The 21433-nt window shown below is 44.2% G+C and overlaps 1 long non-coding RNA gene and 1 other non-coding gene across 3 annotated transcripts in view; one reads left to right on the plus strand and one right to left on the minus strand.

Annotated features, from left to right (window-relative positions):
* Nucleotides 1-21433, plus strand: part of LOC141418808 (uncharacterized) — a 54346-nt gene that overhangs the window by 13273 nt on the left and 19640 nt on the right. The window lies entirely within an intron of this gene.
* On the minus strand, nt 9591-9663 carry Trnaa-ggc (transfer RNA alanine (anticodon GGC)). The gene has a single exon. It is a non-coding gene; the product is annotated as a tRNA-Ala (tRNA).

Consider the following 21433-nt stretch of genomic DNA (forward strand, 5'->3'; position numbering starts at 1 on the left):
ATATGATCTGAACTCATTGATGAAATGGGGTGTCAGCACTTGAGATCCAGGAAGGTCCATCTACTCTAAAAATGACTGAACAATAAATTGCTTCAGGAAATTAAATCCCACAGGTCCTCAGGACAACTGGATTAAGCATCTTTTAAAGAGGGCTATCCTGGAAGAAAAATCAACTTTAAAGGTGATGTCGATGTGCAGTAAAACCAACCAAAACATGTAAAATTATTAAATATTTTATTGACATTAAATAATTTTGCCTAAAAACACTGTAAAAAAATATATATAAAAATCCCAACAAGACTTTTTTACATGCGCTCAAATAGCTTCAAGCCTGTTCTAAAATTTACGTGGAAAGGCAAAGGGATTAGGATAACTGTCATTGTTATTTTAACTCATTTGCCACAGATTGGCCACACATTAACTTTTTTGTTTTACACGATTTTATTAAGGTGAAATTTACATGCTCTAAAATAGGTGTAAATGAGGCGCTAAACTCAATGAATTTTGACAAATGTATAGACTCATGTAACCAAAAGCCAAATCAATGCTTTGTTTTTGTTACCAGAAAATGGTTCTGGAGTTCCTGCCTTGTCAACTCTATCACTACACACCCCGACCCCAGACCAGACAACCATTGATCTACATCCTACCACCACAGGTTAATTTTCCTCCTTTAGATCATACGAAGGGGATTATACTTTAAAAAAACCTCTGATTTCTTTTTTTTAATTTATTTTTATTGTTGTACTTGGTGGGGTACATTGTGGCATTTACAAAGTTTCTTACAATATGTCAAATACATCATACTTGAATTCACCCCGCCACCATTCTCCTTTATCCCCCTTCCTTATTCCTGGAATAGTTTCAACAGGCTCATTTTCCCACTTACATACATGTGTACATGGTACATGCACCATATTCACCCTCCCACACCTCTACTTCCCCCTCCCTCCCGCCTATCCCACCCCCCTCCCAGGCAAGACCTGTCCTGCCCTCCTATTCTCCAAAAAATCTGACTTCTTTAACTTAGTGCAATTACTATGAGGTTCACATGGTGTTAAATGTATCAATAGTTGATTCATTTTTCCTGCTAAGTAATATTCCATTGTGTAGATATACTACAATTTGTTTATCCATTCATCTGTGGATAGACATTTGGTTGCTTTTAGGTTTTGGCTATGACAAATGCAGCTGCTATGAGCACGGGCCTGTAAATATTTGGATGTACATTTCCTTTTATTTTGCATATAGACTTAAGACTAGAATGGCTGAATCATTGAAGGTATATATCTAATTTTATAAGAAGCTGTAATCATACCATGTGGCATTCACATCCGTGGTGTATGAGGTTCACACTTGTCCTGCGTTCTCATCAACACTTGTTAGTCTTTTATTTTGTTGGCTCTGATGGGCACATCAGGGTATCTCACTGCATAATAATAATTATTATTATACTCACTATTATCGGCAGTACTGGGGTTTGAACTCAGGGCTTCATGCTTGATAGGCAGGTGCTCTACCACTGCAGTCTCTCACTGCAGTTTTAATTTCATTTCCTCAATGCCTAATGATGCTAAGGATTTCTTCAGTGTTTATAGGTCATTTGTGACTCTTTTGTGAAACGTCCATCAAAACTTTTACCCATTAAAATGTTTCATTATTGATTTACAGAATTTCTTTATATATTCTGGGTAGAAGTTCAATGTCAACTATATTCACTGAAATTTTTTCTTCCAAACAATGGCTTGATTTTCATTTTAAAAGTGGTTATCTTTGGAGAAACAGATGTTCTGGTTTTGGATATATTCGGCCTGGAGTGGTGGTGCATGCCTGTAATCCCAACACTCAGGAGACTGAGACAGGTAGATTGAGAATTCAAGGCAAACCTGGGCTATCCATATCAAGTCCCAGGCCAAAAAATCATTGCATTATCTATCGTGTTTTCTGTAGGTCAGAAGTCTTAGGGCTTCTTCATATCCTCTTTGAAGGTGGGCTAGCCTGGAAACCATCTCTGCAAGTGAGTTAGCCTGGCATCCTGAAAACACAAGAGCTTCAAGACTCTGATGCGAGGGCCCCAGCGCACAAGGCAGTGCTCAGTATACAGTCTGCCCTGGCCTCAGGAGCTCAGCAAGCAGCAGTGATGCTGAATTCTGTTTTTTGGGGTTTTTTTTTTTTTGTAGTTCTGGGATTTGAACTCAGGGCCTACACCTTGAGCCACTCCACCAACCCTTTCTTGTGATGGATTTTTTCGAGATAGAGTCTTGGGAACTATATGTGCAGACTGGCTTTGAACCACAGTCCTCCTGCTCTCTGCTTCTTGAGTAGCTAGGATTACAGGCGTGAGCCACAGGTGCCCAGTTTTGAAGTCTGTTGTTTTCATACAGAGTCTAAACTCAGCCAGACTCCAGAGGGAATATCAAGGTTGCAGAAGAGCTTGGCCATCTCTGAAAAATACAATCTGTGAAACCTCATCCTTTGCTTTGAGGGGCGGGTGTGTCAGTCTTTGAAGTCTCTGTCCTACAGACGGGATAATTTACATGAGGCTGTCTCTGAATGACAGGGTGGAATGGACTGGGGTGGGCGATGGTGGGAACTCCCCAGATCTGATGGTGGGCCATGCAGAAGAAGAGAGACCAATCCCAAGTGTGTGGTCACACCTGTGCAGCACCAGATGTGATGGCAGAGGAAAGGCAGATGACAGGACATTTGGCTGGTGAGCAGAACAGTCAGGTGTCCCTTGGCCTATGACCTCGAGATGCCTCTGAGGCAGGTGTGCAGAGATCTGAGTGGAGCTGTGTAGGTGCCTGGAGCCTACTGGGGACATGTTTAGGGTGTAGGGTGGAAGGTGACAAGACTCAGGGAGGAAGGAGGAAAGCCAGGCGATGTGGGTTGCTGGCAGAGGGGTTGCCAAAGCCCCGCCAGCCCCACTCTGACTGGGAAAGAAAACCCTACAGAAACAAGGGCGTTTGGTTTGGCTGGGGCTCTAGAGGCCACTCAGCGATTTTCCTGTGTAGACGCCCCCCTCCTCCCCTCAACACACATCCAAGGAAGTCCCTAAGAAATCACTGTGGACAGAGGATCCAGCTGTCCACACCCCAGTCAAGAGGCTGTACTGCTTCTGCCAAGGGCCTGGCAGCTTGGGTCCAACCCAGGCATGGGGGAACAGTGGTGAGGGACACCCCAAGCTGTCACCCCCAGGGTCTCCTGGTGCGACCATCTCCTGGTGGTACTTTCCATCTCCTTCCCCATGATCACAGGTCATTGCAGACCACACCCTGTCCCACCCCAGGGCCTATGTACAGGCTTGTCCCTGTCCTCTGGAGACTGGTCCTTCCTAGGCTCGCTCAGCCTGGATGGCCTGCTGAACAGGTCGCACCCTTGCACCATTGCTGCATGGCTTTTCCATGTGTCACCTGTACGTTTGGCTTTCTGTCAAGTGAGCTGCATCTGGAGAGCAGGCACCTAGCCTGTTGCTCCCTGCAGCTGCCTGGCACATGTACAGGGCAACCCCACACAGACACTGACCAAGGACTTCTCTTGATTTTGGTTTTTCACTTGCTTTAGTTTGGGGTGCTATCCATTGAAAAAAGGCCTGCAGGCTGGGTTGGGGATACAGCACAGTGGTAGAGCACTGGCCTAGCATGCTTGAAGCCCTGGGTTTAATCCCCAGCACTGACAAAAGCAAAGAAACAAAAAACACCCCCAAACACCAGAGCCCACAAAGGAGGCTGCAGGCCTTGAGCACTGGTGAGGACTGGCAGTTCTCACTTCTGGGTGGCTGTGTCTTTAACCCAGAACACTAGATAGCCACTGGCAGCCACTGTGACCATCAGATAGGCCAAGCACCCTCCATGGACAGGCCTGTCCCACTGGTGACAGTTCACTCACCATTTGCTCAAATAAACACCTCAATGTCAGCAAGTCCTGGTGATTTCTGCCCTAAAAGGGAATCAAATCCTGCTCATGTCACTCCTGAAGCAACCCTGAAAGCTAACATCGTGGGGCTGCCATAGCAAAGTAACACAGACATTTCTTTATTGTCTCTCCACTCTGGAGGTGAGAAGTCCAAGATCCAGGTGTGGGCAGGGTTGGGTTCTCCAGAGGTCTCTCTCCTTGGCCTGTGGATAGCTGGCTTCCCTTGTGTCTTCACACGGTCTTCCCTCTGTGTGTGTCTGTGTCTAGATTTCTTCTCCTTACGAGGGCACTGGTCACCTTGAGTGAGGTCCCCCACAATGTCATTTTAACTTAATTACCCATTTGAAGATCCTGCCTTCAAACACAACCATATTCTTAGGTACCAGGGTAGGATGTCAACACAGGGGACATAATTCAGCTTGTAGCACCACCCAGCGCCACCCTCCTATGGTCTGGTCCCACACTTACCCTCCACACTGCAATGGGGGCCCCTCGGGTGTCATGAGAGGGCTTGATCGTGAACACGCAGGGACCAGGCTCTCTCTCCAGGTCTTACTTTCTCCCTCCACCCCAGTGCTCAGGCTAGCACATTTCTTCACCTTCTCTTGAGCACACTACGAGTGCCACAAGCCCTTTCCCGTCATGCCACCGAGGGCTCACCGTTATTTATTTACATTTGATGGTGCTTAGGCTCGAACTCGGGGTCTTGCACATGCTAACCAAGTGTTCTACCGCTGAGTCACATCCCAAGCCTCTGTAAAAATGACACTTTTATTAAGATGATTCTTAAGCTTAGTACTCAAAAGTCTTCAGATTATTCAGCTTATGCATTGATCACCACTGGCTCCAAAACATTTAGAACTGAAATATAATTCACATGCTATAGAATTCTGACACCTCCTTTAACACAGATGAACCCTGAAGCCATTATCCTAAGTGAAAGAAGCCAGTCTCCAAAAAGACTTTATGGCTCCACTTAGAAGAGGAACCAAGAGTGGTCACGCCTTCAGGGACAGAAAGTAGTAGGGACTGGGAACAGGGGAGGAGGAGCTGGTGTTTAATAGGGCTGATGAAAAGAGCTGTGGAGAGCGATGATGGTGTTTGTTGAACACAACACGAAGGTACTCAACACCACGGAACCACACTGTGGTTACAATGACAAGCTTCTATAATGTACATTTTTGCTACAACATCTTTTGTGGTACTGGGGATTGAACCTAGGGCCCCGTGCAAGGGCTCTGTCATTTCAGTCATGCCCCTAGTCCTTTGCTTTTAGCTTGTTTTTAGATAGGTCAAGCATTTTTTGACTGTGATCCTCCTAACTCCACCTCCTCAGTAGCTGGGATTACAAGCGTGCACAACCATCAGTGTTTTGTTGTTTTTTTTGGATAATAATGGGGTTTGAACTCAGGGCCTTGTGCCCTTGTTGTAGAAAGGCATTCTACCACTCCAGCCATGCCTCCAGCACCACCAATTTTTAAAATAATTGAAAATTAATCAAACAAGCTGGGTGCCAGTGATTCACGCCTATAATCCTAGCTACTCAGGAGGCAGAGATCAGGAGGATCATGGTTCAAAGCCAACCAGGGCAAATAGGTTATGAGACCCTATCTCAAAAAAAAACCATCACAAAAGAAGGGCTGGCGGAGTGGTTCAAGAGGTAAGAGCAACTGACTAGCAAGCATGAGGCTCTGAGTTCAAACCCCAGTGCTGCCAAAAAAACAAAAAACCAAAAAAAAAAAACCACAGAAACCTTGCTAGCCATGGAGATAGATAGATAGATTGATAGATAGATAGATAGATAGATAGATAGTAGATAGATAGATATAGACAGATATAGATATATATGGATATAGCATGCTGCTGTGTGTACTAAAAGGGTGACAACAGGAGCAGTGTTTATGAATAAATGCAACATGCAAGCATGCCCTTATGCTTGCATAAGACACCCTGGAAGAACACCAAGGGGCTGCACAACTGTGGGTGACAGAGAGGGCATTAGGTGAGTGGGCAGGAGCAACCATGCACCAACCTTTTGATGCTTCTGGAACTTTGAAAATTGAGACTCTGTTACCTAGTGGAAAAAGTTAAAAAAAAACAAAAACAAAAACAAATTGTTTCAGGAACCCAAACCAAATCAAAAGAGCCAAAGGCTTGGGGACACTTACACCCCACCGCAGGGTGGGGGTTCAGCAGGAGAAGCCAGGTCTTCAACAAAAACAGCTTCTTAGACAGATTGGGGGGCCTGCCCTGCTGCACAATGGGGAGAAGTGTTCCAGGTTGGCGGGAAGGAAGCGACTGTGTTTATTTGGTCCCTTTTAACCTCACACAGCTTCTGTGCAGGAGTCCAGCAGCGTGTGGTGTCCCTGTGGCCACAGCAAGCAGCTTTGCTCAGTCCCTGGAATTCAGAGTAGCAGGCGTTGCCAGTGGCCCCAGAGCACAAACCCCCAGCCAGAAAGAGAAGGATTACCTACTTCGAAAGGAGTGAAGTAGAAGAAGCAGGAAAAGGGAAAGTTCATATCAAAGCAATTAAAATCGACTTAGTTCAAACGCTGGAATGTTAGCCCTAATGCAAAAATCTTAAAAGAAAAACACAGTCTGTTTGATTCACAAATTATAGGCCAGCAGCCCAAGGCTGGCCCTTCCCTGAGGAAGGCAAGGTACTATATTACTTCTTTCTAGTTTTATTTATTTTTTTACTTTTTTTTTTTTACCTTTTGGAACATTTTGAAATAAGTTACTAAGAAGCCAGCTGGAGATCTGAGAAGCAGAGGAAAATTCACTATTCAAAAGAAGTCATTTGACAGTCTCTGACGGATGAACAGACTTCTGTTAGCAGAATGAGAGAGACCAATTTTCCTAGATCGAATTTCCAAAGAAATGGAAATTTCTTCTGCTTTCTTGTTAAAATGCCAGCTGCTGCTGTTGGGACTTCAATAAACCGTTTCCTTCTGGAGAATTTGAACATTCTCTGGGGAGGGAGGCACCAGCCTTTAGCAAAATAGGCCTCCCCTAGGGAAGGACAAGGGCCACACAGCCACCCTCTACCAGCTTGGTAATTGCTGCAAGGCGGTGCCAGTCCAAACACTGGGCCAGAAAGACAAATGGCACAGTGCTACATGTCCATCCTGGTGGCCGTGAGCCATACACAGCTGCTGAGCACCTGGGAGGTCGCTGGTCCACATACAACATATCTCCAACCCTGGGGACAAATGTGTGTGTGCTGCCTAATTAGTCATCTGTGTGCATTGACTGTATGCTGAAACGATCATATTTTGCATATGTAAAGTTTAAAAGTATGAAAATGAATTTCACCTTTCTCTTCTTCAGTGTCCATGATAGTTTGCATTTTTTTTTTTTTTATGACAGTACTGGGCTTTGAACTCTGAGCCTCATGCTTGCTAGGCAGGCATTCTACCACTTGAGCCACTCCACCAACTCTGTTCTGTGTTTGGTATTTTCAAGATAGGGTTTCGAAAACCATTTCCCCAGGGTTCTCTGCCTCCTGAGTAAGCTGGTGGTTTGGCTCTTGAATGTTCCAGAAGTCAATGACTCGTTCCCCTGCCAGAGTAATACTATTGGGAGTTGGTGAAACCTAGTGGGAGGACCTCAGGTCAAGGGGACATGCCCTTGAAGGGGAAGGGAGGACCCTGGCCCCTTCTTCTTCCTCTCTTTTCGTCTTGACCACAAGGTAAGCAGTTCTGCTCTAACATTCGCTCCTGCAATGATGTGCAGCCTTGCCATCGGCCCAAAGCAATAGGTCGTGCACTGGAAACGCTGAAATTGTGAGCCACAATCCCCTCTGTCTGTCTGTCTGTCTGTCTGTCTGTCTCTCAGTAGAAGAAAATAGATCTCAAGTCTCATTCTTAGGAAAATAAAGACTTCTGTCTCAACTCTTCATCTTCGAGGGACTCAAGGCTTTGTGATACAGACATTGAACTCAGGGCCTTACGCTGGATAGCCCTCTAGCACTCAATCAATGCCCCTGGAAGAGCTTTTGTGGGTCACAGTGAGGTACAGTGAGACCAGGGGCAGGAAATCCTCCCACTGAGTAGAGTCTCTCTCTGGAGTGCTGTTTCCTTCTCCAGAAAGCCAGGTTCTTCTGGATCTGCAACCTCCATTCCTGGGGCCGGCTCTTGCATTTTCTTCCTAGAAAACACATTGCTTTTCTGCAAGTCAATTCATATGAGCTGAGGAACCAAACCTTTTCTCTTTGTAAGTTGATTATCTCAGGTAACTTGTTACAATCATGGAAAGCTAATACGATATGATGATCAGAAAACTAAAAATAAATTATGTGTAGCTTGAATTCTATTTTTTATGGGACAGCATTAGTTTACATCTTGGTTCATCTTTTGTTGCTACAAAAAAAATGCCTGAGACTGGGTAATTTATGAAGAATAGAGATTTATTTTGCTCATAAATACATTCAGGTGGGTGGGAGTCCAAGAGCACGGTGGGAGCATCCAGTGAGGGCTTTCTTGCTGCTGCATCCTAACATGGCAGAGCTCATCCAATGGTGAGAGCAAGCATGCTTGCTCAGGTCTCTCTTCCTCCTTCCATAATGTCCTTATGAAACCCTGCCATCATTTAATACTAGATATGTCTCAAAGGACCAACTTCCAAATAGCGTTAACATATGAATTTGGGGATTAATTTTCACCAGAGTTTCTGAGGGGGACATTCAGACCTTGGCTATAGAAAATTTGAAAACTGTCCCAAGTTCATTCAGAGACAGCCTTTAACAGAAGTGTCATTTCAGATCACTGGGAGAAAAGATGAACTATTTAAAGGTCATGACACTGGGACAACTGGGAAACCATTTAGAAAAAAATAAATTAGATGCATCCTTTCCATCTAACAAGATTTGACGTTACAAATGAAAAAAGCAAGAATGGAGTCCTGTGCCACCTGGAGGTGGGAGAGGCTTTCTAACGGGGCTCAGAACTCCCCATACATATCTGGTTGGGTATGGTGGTTCACACCTTTAATCCCAGTCCTTGGGAAGCGAGGCAGGAGGAGCTCAACTTCTAGGTCAGACTGGGCTACATAGCAAGTGAGATCTCAAAAAATCAGAAATAAATGAATAAACAGATGAAACACAAAAAGATCAGAAGTGGCGGGATTCCTTTTTGTGAGAAAGACAAGTAGGAATATAGGAGCTGGAGGAGTTGTTCAAGCTGTAGAGTGTCTGCCTAGCAAGCATGAGGCCCTGAGTTCAAACCCCAGGACAGTGAAAAAAAACCACAGGCACACATCCCTTGACTATGGGATCAATTGCATAGGAATTCCACATTGTGGTTTTGTTGTGGTGCAAACATCATCCAGCACACCAATACAAACTAAGATGGCTATGATTATAGTAGGTGATATAACCTATGGGACCGCCATTGGATATGGGGTCATTGCGAAAACATTGTTAAGTGCATATGACTATATTTATATATATGTATAAAACCATACACATGATGCACATGTTGACCAAAGAAACCAGGGAGGATAACCACCAGAGCCAGGAGGATCCAGAGTTCGAGCCACCTAGCAAGTCTCTGTCTCAAAACACCGGGAAAAAAAAGAAAGTAGATGTGTAATGGGAATGGAAGAGGGCAAGGTGGGAGAGGGGGAGGTATGACCTCTTGTATAGCTCTGAGTTTGGATCTTGTTTTGTTTATTTTTGGTGGTACTGGGGTTTGAACTCAGGGCCTCATGCTTGCCAGGCAGGTGCTCTACCACTTGAGCCACTCCACCAGCCCTGTTTTATTTCTCATAGTTGTAAATAAAATTAAAATAAGAATCATGGAGAGAGAAACATAAAAGTGAGTATTAATAGAAAGCCAAAGCTAACCATATTCCACATAGAAGAAAACAAAGGACAAGTCCAAGTAACTTTGTTTCTGTGGATTGAATTTAGTTTTGTAAAATTTGGGATTTGTTTGTTCAATTTAATTTTTTCCTCGTGTGTATTGTTCTTTTCTCTTTTCTCATCTCTTCTTCTGTCTTCTTCTCTTCTCTTCTCCTCTCCTCTTCTCTCCTGTCCTCTCTTTCTCTTTCTTTCCTTTCAACAGGGTCTCACTACAGTAGCCCAGACACCTCAAAATCAAGATCCTCCTGCCTCAGCCTCCCAAGTGCTGGGATTATAGATATGTGACACAATGTTCAGCTTTTGAAATTAAAAAAAAAACTTTGTTGATGATTTTTTCCAAGTAAGTTTTAAACACAATACTTTGATTATAGACTCAGCCTTGAGAAAAGAATGGCAAACAAATCATAGCAGGTGTGAGTTCCAGTGGTATGAGTACAGCAATTCCAGAAGGGGCCTGTGTGTTTGGGGACTCTGTAGATGATGACCACAGTGATACAGTCAGATGTTCAGATTCTCTCGGGAGGAGCATCTGAAGGTGTGGACAGGTGAACACAAGGAGGAACCCGCCAGGCTGGGGTACGACTAGATGTAGCAGTGATATCATTAATTATACACTAATTATATATAGTTATAATTAATTACCTTTATCTATTAGTATAATTAACCATATAGAAACAATTAATAGGCTACCACAATCTGATTGCATTTAAAATATAATTATTAGTAATTGTGCAGTTATATATGTATATTATCACAACAATTATATGTAAGAATATGCTTTTCTTTGGATCTGGATGGCACCCCAGTAGAAAGGATCACAGTTCGCCCCTAGGTCTTGGCACCAAGGCAGCACTCTGCTCTTGATAAGGTGGTCTCCTCGGACTGAGGCTGACTCCAAGGCACAGGATCAAAAGCACATTGAGCCCAGAACTTCCTGAAGCACCAGGTTTTTCAGCAAGGAAGTGCTAAAAAAACCCACGAGGACTTGTCCAAGGGACACTGGAGCCATTCTGGAGGCCCCAGAAGGAGCCTCAGAGGTAAGGCTGTAAGTCACAGAGCACCTGGTGTATGCAAGTGAGCAGGAAACTGGGGTTGCCAGCGGAACTGCAGCTGTGAAATGCAGAAGAAACAAAGGCAGTGAAAAGCCATTATCTCGCCATCACTGCAGCAATAACCGACTCGGGCAAGAATGGACAGCAGGTGCCAGGGAGCCGCTGGGTGAAAGGTTGTTGGGACGATTTGCTCAGCCTTGGAGTTTCTCTCTCGGCTCCCTTGTTAATGACACAGGTGGAGATACCTAGGATGCCACCTGAGCCCAGGAGCATTCTGGGCTCTGAGAAGAGCACGGTATCAACCATCAAGTGCAGGTGTGCTCTGCATCACTGGAGAAATGGCCAAGGTCAGGCAGAACAGGTGGCCTGTGTGCTCAGGGGAGACAGGAAGAGCCCGGGGTCACGTCCAGGTACATGAGGACAAAATGTGTGTGTGGGGGAGGGGTCCTGGACTTGAAACAAATGACTAGGAAGAGCGTGATTGGTGCAATTGGAGAAATTTGAATACAGTAGCATCCTGCATAGCTGAGGTTTCTGTTACCGCCAGTCAACTGTGGTCTCAAAATGCTGAATGGAAAATTCCAGAAACTTACGACTTAATAATTCGTAAGTAACCATTGCAGTGCAAATTTTTATAATTGTTCTATTTTTACTTTATTGTTAATTTCTTATTGTGCCTAGTTTAGAAATGAAACTTTATTACAGGTATGCATATACCTGTATACATAGGAAAAAACAGTCACATTGCAGATGGGACTGTCTGATATAGCAGGCATCTATGAGGGTTGGGAATGTGTTCCTTATGGGTAAGGGGGCATTTCCGTCTGGAGTATCTATCTATCTGTCTGTCTATCTATCATCTATTATCTATCTATCTATCTATCTATCTATCATCCTTTTTATTGGCAGTCCTAGGGATTAAACTCAGAGCAAACGCTCTATGACTTGAGTCATACCCCAAGACTTTTTTGCTTTAGTTTGTTTTTAGAGAGGGGTCTCACACTTTTCCCCAGGTTCGGCCTCAGAACACAATCCTCCTCCCTCTGCCTCCTGAGTAGCTGGAGGCAGTTTGAAAAACAACAAAAAAAGATTATGTCAATGTTAAATTTTGTGTATTTAATTCTTGAGCAGAGCACTACTTGTTCTTAGGAGAATCACACTGCGGCTTTGTGAGGTGAAGGATGGCGACACCGCCAATGATCCGGGACTAATATAACTAGGATCACAACAGCAATAGTAGCGGCAGTACTGTGCAAGTTTACACAGAGTGCATGAGAGAGGAAATAGAGCGAAATGAGGTAAAGGGCTTAAGAAGCGATCTGAACTTTCCTTCTCTTTATATTCTCGAAGACCATGGTTCCATGACTATCAAAGGTCTCTGGCCACCAAGAAAGGAGGTTGTGGCCCTGTGGGGAGCTGGCAGGGTAGCACCCGAACACTCCAGACACCCAACCTTCTGCATGACCTTCAGTCATGGTCAGGGAAAAGCCACAGAACCTGGGGCTGGACTTGTGACTCAGTGTTGAGCACGTTCCTAGCATGTGTGGGGCCCTGGGTGTCATCCCCAGCACTATATAAAAAGAAGAATTGCCACAGGACTCACACAGGCCACCAACCCAAGACTCTGCCAAGCGTGGCTCTGCACTGCCAGGATGCCTCTTCCCTGCCATGCTCTAGAAGGTTTCTACCTGACCCTGAGGACACAGGGTTCTCTAGATCTGACCAATGACTTCTAAGGACTGGGCTGTGGACAAGCCTCCCATGCACACTTGATAGGCTACACCGCATCAGAACACCTGGTTAAGCAGGAATTGCCTATGTTGGACTGGAAGTCTCCCCACTCACACAAGGCCCCATCTGCATCTGGCCAGTCACCTCCTATGTCCAGCCATGCTGGGGGGGGCGACACGGTTTTGTATGGCACCAAATCTGAACTTGCTGCTGGAGGGTGGTGCACAGGTCCCTGTCTGTCTCTACTTATGTTCTTCCTCTGTGATCCTCACACAAAGGGAGCACCCACGTCGGCCCCCCCACGATTGCTTCACTTCCTATAATTTGGCTCCTGACCACCCACAGCCTGTGAGAGAAGGAGAGGAGGTGACAGAGTCCAGGCAGCATTGCCCGAACAAAAGAGGACATGTGGCCACACCTGGAAGGCTGCAGGTTGCAAGCTGGACAACAGAGAGTGCCTGTGGGGTGGGGAGGCTACCCAGAGCAGCAGCAGAAAGACCCCCAATGGCCAAGGGCATCAGCTCGAGAACCAGACCTGGGTTTAGCCTTGAGAACAGTTCAGGAGCCGAGGGCAGGGCTCCATGTAAGAGACCTCCCAGTCTCTGATGGAGTGTGCCCAACGGGGTCTCCAACCCCCAAGGCTAATGTGTTGGGGACCAAGACATGTCCAAAAAGCAGTGTGTCCCACAAAGCAGGAGGTTTGTCCAATTCACAGCTGGAGATTGGGAGGTCCAAGGTCAAGGTCAAGGGTGTAGCACTGGTGCCTTTTTGGTGGGTGGGGGACCACTGTGCAGAGTGCTAAGACCATGCAGGGCATTGTATCTAGAGAGAGACACTTCAAGGGACAGTCAAACTGGCTTTTGTAACACGCCCACACGCAAGAGAACCTATTAACCTGTTAATCCATTTATTTATTAATCCATGAGCAGATCTTAAAGATCCCACCTCTTTTTTTTTTTGGCAGCACTGGGGTTTGAACTCAGGGACTCATACTTGGTAGGTAGGTGTTCTACCACTTGAGCCACACCTCCAACAGTTTTTGTGAGGGGTGTTTTAGAGATAGGGTCTCTTGAACTATTTGCCTGGCTGGCTTTGAACCACACCCTTCTGATCTCTGCCTCCTGAGTAGCTAGGATTACAGGTGTGAGGCACTAGCTCCTGGCTGAAGTTTTTGTGTGTGTGTGTGTGTGTGTGTGTGTGTGGTACTGGAGTTTGAACTCAGGACCTACACCTTGAGCCACTCCACCAGCCCTTTTTGGTGAAGGATTTTTCTCTAGATAGACTCTCTTGAACTATTTGCCTGGCTGGCTTTGAACCATGATCCTCCTGATCTCTGCCTCCTGACAGCAGGGCCAGTAGAGCCAGGCAGGGGGAGCCCTGGTCAAGCTGAGGAGCGTAAGAGCCCCTGTGTGCACTTATGGCGACAGACCTGTGCAGTCTTGTGGCGGAGTCTATGATTTCTGTAAAATAATCTAGTTGCAATAGATCACCAGGGAGTGATTGTGTCATGCAGGAGGCTGCAGATGGCCTGTGTGGCCCTGAGGGACCAGTTGAGGAGAGATGGAGGACCAATGAGCCCCAAAAGGTGGCAGATGAGTGAGGACAGAGTCGTGAAGCAACTCCAGCAACCGAGTCCCATGCAAGTCATGGTTTCCACACTCACCGGCCATGACCACAAATTAAAAGGCAAATTGCTGGCTCCAAGGGGTGACACCCCCACCCCTGCCACAGGGGCCACTCTCCTGCATGCCCTGTCCACCTGGCTCCGAGGTGCACAGGGTGTAGCTGGGGATTCTAGGAACCAGGCAGAGTGTGCAGCCCTTGGATTCGAAGAAGCGTCTCCCAGCCTCCCAGCCTCCCAGCCTCCCAGCCTCCCCAACAGGTTCCCCCTGACTGACAGCCAGCCAACACCCCGGGTGTGTGGAAATGCACAGAACTCTGTTGCGATTCATGTCTTTGGCAACGACACCAGACAGAGTGTGCTGAGGACAGAGGACAGAAGACAAATAGGTCTTCCACTAGGATGTCCTTGTTAGGGGATGGGGTAGGATGGTTAGGAGGTGGCCATGTCTACATAGCCCCTTGTGCAGGACAAGGAGCCTCTGTGGGGAGCAAATGGGCCATGCATCATTCAGGGTGCTGGGGGGCTCCTAGGAGAAAGGCAGACCCGACCCCCTGCTCAGTCCCAGGACAGCAGATGGGGGGATTAGGAGTGTAGACACTAGAGGGAGGAGCAGGACTGAGCACAAAGGAACACAAATTCAGCCTAGAACTTGCAATCCTCTTGCCTCTGCCTCCTTCCCTTGTGTTGGGATTACAGGTGTGTACCACCACGCCCACCCTAGGTCCTGCTTTTGAGCTCCTTCCTGGTGGAACTCTCTGAGGGTGGCCCCACACTTTACAATTTATTAAAAATACAAATGCTGATTTATTGCTAGACAGACTTACAGTGAAGCGAACAGTTTGAATGGTTCAGATTTGTTCTGCATGAACCAAATTACACATTTCTGCCTAGAGTGCACTTAACATTTTTTTTTTAAATTGAACTCTTCATTTTGGGATAAAGGCAAATTCACATGCAGTCATAAGAAATAACACAGAGAGGTCCCTTGTCCCATTCACCCAGCTCCTGCCAATAGTGACATCTTGCAAAATTGTAGTTCATGACATGCTGACATTGGTACCATCCCCCATGTCTATGACTTCTTCATTTCACAGTGTTACAGGGGTCCAAATGAAATCCTAGAGTGCAGAAGCTTTTGGAGTTTGCTCTTTTCCCGCAGCACAATCTCTTGGAGATTTAATTCAGGTTGTTGTAGCAATAGAAAAACCATTTTTCTCCCATCTGCATTGTGTGGTTTTCATGTTCAAATTCTATGTGATTTGAAGTTATGCCTATGTCTTCCTTTCTTCCTTCCTCCCTCCCTCTCCTTCCCTTTTTCTCTCCCTTCCTCCCTCCTTCTCTCTCTCTCTCTCTTTCCTTCCTTCCTTCTTTTGTTTTGGCAGTACTGGCTCGGGTTTGATCTCAGGGCCTCACACTTGCTATACAATTGCTATTTGAGTCACTTGTTTTTAAGCTTTTTTTTTTTTTTTAAGTTGGCATCTCACTTTTGCCCTGGCTGGCCTTGGATAATTGGATAGAGAGACTCCTACCTCTGCTTCCTGAGTAGTTGGGATTACAGGCACGTGTCAGCCCTGATGTATTTGTTGGGGAGGGGTAGTCTCACTTTTTTCCCTGGGCTGGCCTCAAATCTGTATCCTCCGATCTCTGCTTTCCAAGTAGCTGGGATTACAGGCATGAATCACCACACTAGTAGTGTGAACCAGTAGTTCATATTTTGAGCAATTTCTTTTAGTAATGGGTTTTAAACTCAGGGCCCTATGACTGCTGAACAAATACTCTCCCATTTGAGCTCTGCCTCCAGCTCTTTCTGTTTTAGTTATTTTTCACAAAGGCTCCCACAGTTTGCCCAGGTCAGCCTCGGACAGCTGTTCTCCTATCTATGCCTCCCACACAGCTGGGATTACAGAAGTGTTCCACCATGCCCAGTTTATTGAAATGGGGACTTGCTAACTTTCTGCCTGGGCTGTCCTCAAACCAAGACCCTCCTAATCTCTGCCTCCTGAGTAGCTAGGATTACAGGTGTGAGCTATCAGCACCCAGCAAACTTTGAGCAATTTTAAATGGTGTTGTATTTGCTTATGTTTATTGCTAGTGTATAGAAATATAATCAATTTTCAGATGTTTATCTTATTTCCTAAAACCTTACAAAATTCACTTATTCTAGGAGGGTTTATTTATTTGTTTTTGTAGATTCCTTGGGGGTTTCTATGTAAAGAATATTGTCATTTACAAACAGAGTGTGGTATTATGATAAAAATTTTGGTTTTTATCTGTAGTTCATGGATCATTACTCCCAGAGCCTCTGCTCTTTCCTATGTGACTAGAATCATGATGGGGGATTGAAACCTCAGAAACAAGCCCCATAAGGCAAAGTCTCTCTCTCTCTTTCTCTCTCTCTCTCTCTCTCTCTCTCTCTCTCTCTCTCTCCTCTGTCTCTTTCTCTCTCCTCCTGGTCCCCTTTTATCTGCTCCTTATTCTCCCTAAAACAAGCCACAGACAGTAGAATTTCTAGATGATAAGAACTCCATTTCAGGAGGGGTCCTGTATCACATTTGCAGAGAGAGGGTAAGAAGAATCCGGACAGACAGGCCTTGCACCTGGCTGTTAGCATGAGCTCTCCATAGGGATCCAAAGGCAGGGTTTTGAGAGTTTCCGGATAGCTGACCTTGTAGAAGTTCCTGGAAGGGAGCATGACAACATTCCTCTTCCCGTACCTCACCCTATACATGTCTTCATTCGTGCCCTTTGCAAAACCCTTTGTTTCACTGATAATGAAAATAAGCAATTCCCTGAGTTCTGTGAACTGCTCGAGCAAATTAATTAAACCCAAGGTGGTGGTTGTGGGAGTTGTAGCCAGCCACTCAGAAGCACAGGAGAGACAACCCTAAGTCTGTAGTTTGTCATTGGCATCTGAAGTGTGTGGGGGCAAGGGCAGTCTCAGAACTGAGACTCAGCCTGTGGGATCTGATGCTATCTCCAGCTAGACGGCGTCAGAACTGAATGGATTAGAGGTCACTCAGCAAGTGTCTGCTGTAGAATTGGTTGCTTGCTTGCTGATGGGGAGAAATCCCCAGACTTTGGGGTTCAGAAATGATCTGTGTTGTGAGTGAGTGGAATATTAAAAAACTGAGTCTAAGTTGGAGTTTATTTCCCCCTTTCCTGTCTATCTATATTTTATTTCCTTTTTTTTGCCTTATTGCATTGGCTAGCACTACTTGAATAAGAGTGGCGAGAGCAGGTACGTTTGCCTAGCTTCCAATTTTGAAGGGAAAACTGTTCATTTTCACACTTAAAGATCATGTCAGCCATGTGTAGCCATGAGTATTTTGTAGATTCTATTTATCAAGTTGACAAAGTTTTTCCTTTATTTTTATCACAACTATGGTTAAAAAAAAATAAACATTTGTTAAATGCTTCTTTTGCATCAACTGATAGGACTATGTGATTTTTCTTTCTCTGGTTAATATGGTGGATGATACTGATTGCTTCTAGAATGTTTCACCAGCCTTTCATCTCAGGAATAAATATTACCTGAACATATGTATAATTACTTTTATGTATTGCTGAATTCTGTGTGCTAAGATTTTGTTAAAGATTTTTGTTATCTGTATTCATGAGGCACATGAAACTGTGATTTTTCTATTTTTTGTGCTATCTTTGTCTGGTGTTGGTATCAGGGTAATTTTAGCTGCCTCAAACAGATTAGAAATTGTTTCTCCTTCCTGTTATGTAGAGGACAAGCAGTCACAATAGCCAAGCTATAGAAACAGCCAAGATACCCCATAACTGACGAATGGATTAAGAAATCATGATATTTATATGCAATGGAATTTTATTCAGCCATAAAGAAGAATGAACCGGTGGAGTGACTCAATTGGTAGAGTCCCTGCCTAGCAAGTATGAGGCCCTGAGTTCAAACCCCAGTACTGACAAAAGAAGGATGAAATTTTGCCAATTGCAGGTAAATGGATGGAACTGGAGAACATCATCTTAAGTGAAGTTAGCCAGGTGCAGAAGGCCGAAGGCTGCATGTTTTCTGTGGTATATAGGCCCAATACAAACATAAGCAGTATTATAAGAAATGGGTCTGACTAAGGGGAGATCACAAATGAGAGAGGGAGGGTAAAAGAAGGAAGTTAAGAAGATGAATATGGTTGATGAACTCTCTGTACAAGAATGGATATAGAATTTTTAAACCTGTTGAAATTATCATAAGGGGACTAAGATAAAAAGAAGAAAAATAGAGGGAATGAGCCAATTTGGGTTATAATACATATATACACAGAAATATCACAAGGAAACTGCCTGCATCAGCTATCTTTTTTTTCATACATAACCTTTATAATGTTTTTTTTAATTTTTATTTTATTCATATGTGCATACAATGTTTCTTTTTTTCTGTCTTTCATCTTGTTTTTTCAAAATTTTTATTTTATTCATATGTGCATGCAATGTTTGGATAATTTCTCCCCCCTTTCCACCACTCCCTCCCTTACCCTCCCTTACCCCCCCTTACCCCCCCCTTACCCCTCAATACCCAGCAGAAACTATTCTGCCCTTATCTCTAATTTTGTTGTAGAGAGAGTATAAGCATTAATAGGAAGGAACAAGGGTTTTTGCTGGTTGAGATAAGGATAGCTATACAGGGCATTGACTCACATTGATTTCCTGTGCGTGGGTGTTACCTTCTAAGTTAATTCTTCTTTTTTTTTATTTTTTAAATTGTTTTATTATTCATAAGTGCATACAAGGCTTGGGTCATTTCTCCCCCCTGCCCCCACCCCCTCCCTTACCACCCACTCCGCCCTCTCCTTCTCCCCCCCCACCCCCTCAATACCCAGCAGAAACTATTTTGCCCTTATTTCCAATTTTGTTGAAGAGAGAGTATAAGCAGTAATAGGAAGGAACAAGTGTTCCTGGTTGAGATAAGGATAGCTATACAGGGAGTTGACTCGCATTAATTTCCTGTACGTGGGTGTTACCTTCTAGGTTAATTCTTCTCGAACTAACCTTTTCTCTAGTTCCTGGTCCCCTTCTCCTATTGGCCTCAGTTGCTTTAAGGTATCTGCTTTAGTTTCTCTGCGTTGAGGGCAACAAATGCTATCTGGTTTTTTAGGTGTCTTACCTATCCTCATACCTTCCTTGTGTGCTCTCACTTTTATCATGTGATCAAAGTCCAATCCCTTTGTTGTGTTTGCCCTTGATCTAATGTCCGCATATGAGGGAGAACACACGATTTTTGGTCTTTTGGCCCAGGCTAACCTCGCTCAGAATGATGTTCTCCAATTCCATCCATTTACCAGCGAATGATAACATTTTGTTCTTCTTCATGGCTGCATAAAATTCCATTGTGTATAGATACCACATTTTCTTAATCCATTCGTCAGTGTTAGGGCATCTTGGCTGTTTCCATAACTTGGCTATTGTGAGTAGTGCCACAATAAACATGGGTGTGCAGGTGCCTCTGGAGTAACCTGTGTCACAGTCTTTTGGGTATATCCCCAAGAATGGTATTGCTGGATCAAATGGTAGATCAATGTTTAGTGTTTTAAGTAGCCTCCAAATTTTTTTCCAGAGTGGTTGTACTAGTTTACATTCCCACCAGCAGTGTAAGAGGGTTCCTTTTTCCCCCGCATCCTCACCAACACCTGTTGTTGGTGGTGTTGCTGATGATGGCTATTCTAACAGGGGTGAGGTGGAATCTTAGTGTGGTTTTAATTTGCATTTCCTTTATTGCTAGGGATGGTGAGCATTTTTTCATGTGTTTTTTGGCCATTTGAATTTCTTCTTTTGAGAAAGTTCTGTTTAGTTCACTTGCCCATTTCTTTATTGGTTCATTAGTTTTGGGAGAATTTAGTTTTTTAACTTCCCTGTATATTCTGATTATCAGTCCTTTGTCTGATGTATAGTTGGCAAATATTTTCTCCCACTCTGTGGGTGTTCTCTTCAGTTTAGAGACCATTTCTTTTGATGAACAGAAGCTTTTTAGTTTTATGAGGTCCCATTTATCTATGCTATCTCTTAGTTGCTGTGCTGCTGGGGTTTCATTGAGAAAGTTCTTACCTATACCTACTAAGTCCAGAGTATTTCCTACTCTTTCTTGTATCAACTTAAGAGTTTGGGGTCTGATATTAAGATCCTTGATCCATTTTGAGTTAATCTTGGTATAGGGTGATATACATGGATCTAGTTTCAGTTTTTCCTGCATCAGCTATCTTATACAAAGAAAAGTGTCTTGAGCAGGAGGTGTGGCTCAAACCGTAAAACACCTGCATTCAAGGTGCTGAAACCCTGAGTTCAAACCCCAGTCCCACCAAAAAAAAAAAAAAAAAGACTTGCTGTAAAACAAAAATGTCATTTTTCAAAAACAGAACAGGAAGGTAAAACAGGTCCTGTCTGGGGGTTGGTACAAGGAGGGTGTAAGAGGGTGAACATGGTGGAAATAATAGGTACTTATATATGAAAATGGAAAAATGAGACCTGGTGAAACTTCCAGGAATGGGCTGGGGGGGGATAAAGAAGAATGACAGACGGGATGAATTCAACTATGATATATTGTAAGAACTTTGGCAAATGTCACAATGTACCCTTGGACAACCATAATAAAATATAAACAAAAACTGAGGACAAGCAGTGAATTCTTACTTTAAGACTTGATAGAGCTCCCTACTTACACCCTAGAAGCCTAGAGATTTCTCTTTTGGGAGTTTTAAGATGAAGAGCTACATTTCCTCAATAGAACTCTTTAGATTATTTTTAAAATATTGAGTAAATTGTGGTACTTTGCATTTTTTCAAAGAGTTATTTCATTTCATCTAAGTTGTCAAATTTATGTAGATAATATAAGGTCATAGTGACACTCCATTTCATTCTTGGTAGCAGTAATTTGTGTCTTCTTTTTTTTGTTACTGTATTAAAGCCTTGCCAGTATCATTGGGGCTTTTTTTGGTGGTACTGGAATTTGAACTCAGAGCTTCCTGCTTGCTAGGTAGGTGCTCTACCACTCGAGCCATACCTCCAGCCTTTTTTTACTCTAGTTATCTTTGAGATAGGGTCTTGTTTTTTGCCTATGCTGGCCTGGACTGGGACCATGCTCCTCCTAGTTTTTAGGTTTCCCCCCTTGCTTTGTTGTGCATCACCACACCAAGCTTTTTTCTGTTGAGTTGGAGTCTCACAAACTTATTTGCCTGGGCCACTGGTGTCCAGCTAACATTATTGGTCTTTTAAACTCTTATTTTCACTGCTTTT

This window comes from Castor canadensis, chromosome 18 (genome assembly GCF_047511655.1).
Source record: "Castor canadensis chromosome 18, mCasCan1.hap1v2, whole genome shotgun sequence".
NCBI classification, from domain to species: domain Eukaryota; kingdom Metazoa; phylum Chordata; class Mammalia; order Rodentia; family Castoridae; genus Castor; species Castor canadensis.